The 3,822-nt window shown below is 40.2% G+C and overlaps 1 non-coding gene across 1 annotated transcript; it reads left to right on the top strand.

The window, feature by feature from the left end:
* The first annotated feature begins 332 nt into the window (after nt 1-332).
* On the top strand, nt 333-439 carry LOC145537348 (U6 spliceosomal RNA). Its single transcript, XR_014076367.1, has one exon. It is a non-coding gene; the product is annotated as a U6 spliceosomal RNA (small nuclear RNA).
* Nucleotides 440-3,822: the final 3,383 nt, after the last annotated feature.

Here is a 3,822-nt window from a genome sequence, read left to right as displayed (position 1 = left end):
GGTGTGTATAGCAATAGAATGGCTCCATACTCACAAGGCATGAAGACGACGTTCATTATGGCACTGTTTGTAGTAGCCAAACTAGAAACAACACAGATGCTCATCAGCAGTAGAAAGGAAACATCAACGGTGCAATGCTCATGCGATGGAATGCTGTACAACAATGCAAGGTAATGAAATGCAGGTATAACCAATGGCATGGGTGAATCTTGCAGACACAGTGTTGAAGAAAAAAAGAGTACATATTGAATGACTCAAAACAAGCAAAAATAATGGATGGCAATAGTAGATATTCCAGAGAGCAGGGTACTGACTGGGAAAAGGAATGAGGAGTGCTCGCTTCGGCAGCATATATACTAAAATTGGAACGATACAGAGAAGATTAGCATGGCCCCTGCGCAAGGATGACACGCGAATTCGTGAAGCGTTCCATATAAAAAAAAAAAAAGGAATGAGGAAATCTTCTGGGGTGCTGGAAACATGCTGTGTCTTAGAATGATGGATCTATGGGTGTATACATATACATGAATGCATCTGGATGTGCAGTTAAGATTAGTAGATTTTATACACTCTATTGTATATTCATTATTCCTTTAAAAACCTATGCTCATATATTTTTATTTAAAGAAAAACAGATGTACATGTTCTGGATTTTCATTTCTAGTCATGGAAGGCTAGATAATTTGAACCAACCCTTCTGTTGAAAAAACTGGACAAAACCTTTGAAAACATCACTTTAAAAGCATCACTGAGCTGACTAGAGAGTAAAAACAAAATGACTGAACCAAGACCCAGGAGACCAGGGACTCGAGAGGTGAGCCTGGTACTTAGAATTGCTTTTGCCCTGAGACGTTTGGGGAATGTTGACCTAGAGGAAACAGCTGGGGGCTTAGGACAAAGAGTCACAGTCCAGACTCCACCAAGAGCATATATGGACAGTTGATCTGTGACAAATGTGTCACTGTGTTAGAACAAATGTGTAACAGTGCTAAGACAATGAGAGAGATCCATATGAGAAGATGAAATTAAAACTCTGCCTGGCACCACACACAGAAACAAATCCTGGGTGGATTGTAGACCTAAGTCTAAAAGGTAAAACAACAACACTTTTCGAAGGGAATATTGGAGAATGTCTTCATAAAATAGGGTAGGGAAAGACTTTATAATCAACACTCATGCAACAAGCATTAAGCATAGAAGATCGGTCAACTGCATTACAATAAAATCCAGAACTTCTGTTCATCAAAATACATCAACATCAAAAGGCATGACTAGGCCAGCCACAGAGAAGGAGAGGATATTTGTAGTGTGTGTAACTGTAAAGGGGAGCTTCTCAGGTGGCTCAGCGGCTAAAGAATCTGCCTGCAATGCAGGGGACACATGAGACATGGGTTTGATCCCTGAGTCAGGAAGATCCCCTGGAGAAGGAAATGGCAACCCACTCTGGTATTCTTGCCTAAAAAAATCTCATGGACAGAGGAGCCAGGCAGGCTACAGTTTAGGGGATTGCAAAGAGTCAGACATGACTGAGCATGCACGCAAACGGACTTGACTCCAGAATATATAAAGAACACTTACAAATCAATATGAAGAAGTCAGACAACCCTGTAGGAAAGTGGACAAAAGATGTGAACAGTTACTTCACAAAAGGGGCTATTTAGCAGCCAATAAGCCTATGAAAATGTGCTCAGTCTTGTTAGTAATAACAAAAATGAAATGTTTATATGACAATGAGATATCATCACTTACTCATCAGATTGACTAAAATGAACAAGTCTGACAATTCTAAGTGTTGAGGAAGATGTGGAGCAAAGGGAACTCTTGTACCACTCATGGGAATTTATGTTGGTACCACCACTTTGAACATGGTTTAGCTTCATCTAGCAAACTAGGTGTGCACTTGACAGAAGGGTAGGCATGTGAGGGCCAGGAGACATACTGACAGCAGCACAGCCTGTAATGGGCAAGAAGTGGAAATAACACAAATGTCCATCTACAGTGGGCTAGATCAATAATCTGTGGTACATTCCCACAGTGGAAATGAATGAGCTTCAGATACCCTTGGCAACATGGATGAATCTCATAGGCACTGTGCTGAGGGAAAGAAGCTGGATGATTCCATTTGTACAAAATTCATAAATAGGCAAAACTAAACCCCATTGTTTAAAGATGTACACAGAGGTGGCTCAGTTATAAACACAAGCAAGTAGTGGATAATCTAAAAGTCATAATGGTGTTTACCCTGAGTAGGGGATGAAGACGATACTTACCAGGAGGGGTGTATGGGTTGAGTGGAGTCCCCCAAGTTCACATGTTGAGTCATTAGCCCCAGTGCCCCAGAATATGAGCATCTTTGGAATGATGCTTTAGAAGGTGACTAAGTTAAATGAGGTCATTAAGATGAGTGCTAACCCAGTATGACTGGTGTCTTTATGAGAAGAAGAGGTTAGGACACAGAGGCGTACAGAAGGAAGACCATGTGAGGACATTGGGAGGGGCATCTCCAAGCCAAGGAGAAAGTTCTGAGAATAAATCAACACTGCTGACCCCTTGATCTTTTACTTATGGCCTCCAGAACTGGAAGGAAATGCATTTCTGTTGTTGAAGCCCCCAGCCTGATATTTTACAGACTAAGACAGTGTCCTTCTGTGTCTGGCTTCTTGCACTGAGCATCATGTGTTCAAGGTCCATCCACATTGTGGTGAGTGTCAGTGCTTTACCATAGATTGCTAGATTGTATATTTAAACTTTATTTACTTTTCTGTACATGTATTATATTTCACAGTGAAAAAGTAAACCAAAAAAGAATGGCCTGGCCTGGGCAGGGAAAAAAGATTTTGCTCTCATTGCATCTTCACACAAATCCTATCAAAAAGACTTGGAAAAGACTCTTTCTTTTTAGTAAACAGTTTTATTGAAATATAATTCACATACTATACAACTCATTAATTAAAGTTGAATAATTCAATGGTTTTTAGTATATGTATCAGCAGCCGTCACCTTAATCAATTATAGAATATTTGCATCATCTCAAACATAAACTCTGTACCTTTTAGCTGTCATTCCCCATCCATACCAAACCCTGGCAACCACTAATCAACTTTCTGTGTCTATAGGCCTACTCTGAACATTTCATATAAATTAAATCATGTAGTATGGCGTCTTTCTGTCTTCTTTCATTTAGTATGTTTCCAGGGTTCCTACATGTTGTAATGTGTATCAGTACTTCATTCCTTTTTATGATTGTATAGACAGATCACATCATTTTATCCACTCATCAGCTGGTGGACATTTGGGCTGTTTCCATTTTGGGGCTGTGATCAAGAATGCTACTATGAATATTTGTATACAAGGTTTTGTGCAGCCATGTTTTCAGGTCTTTGGGGTATACACCTAAGAGTGAATTTCTAGGTCATACGGTGATTCTGTGTTTAATTTGCTGAAGAACCACCAAGCTGTTTTCCATAGTGGCGGCATCATTTTTACATTCTCATCAGCAGTGTATGAGGGTTTCAATTTTTCCACATCTTTGCCAATGCTTGTTATTCTCTGCCTTTTTTTTTTATTATAGTCATCCTAGTAGGTGGAAAGTGGCATCTCTTTCTGGTTTTGATATGCATTTCCCTAATGACTAATGATGTGGAACTTCTTTTCATGTGCTTATTGGCAAGGATTGTTAACTCCATTTTCCTTGATGAGGAAATCGAGCCTCAGAGAGGTCAGATGAATCATCCCATGTCATGCAGTCCAAGGCTCCTTTTTCCTTCCAGCATACTCCTGCATGTCCATGGAAGGTAGGATCTCTCAGCAGGTCAGCCCTGG

Source organism: Giraffa tippelskirchi, chromosome X (assembly GCF_054371585.1).
Source record: "Giraffa tippelskirchi isolate mGirTip1 chromosome X, T2T-mGirTip1v1.2.pri, whole genome shotgun sequence".
Taxonomy (NCBI): Eukaryota; Metazoa; Chordata; class Mammalia; order Artiodactyla; family Giraffidae; genus Giraffa; species Giraffa tippelskirchi.
This window is presented reverse-complemented; position numbering and strand designations above follow the sequence as displayed.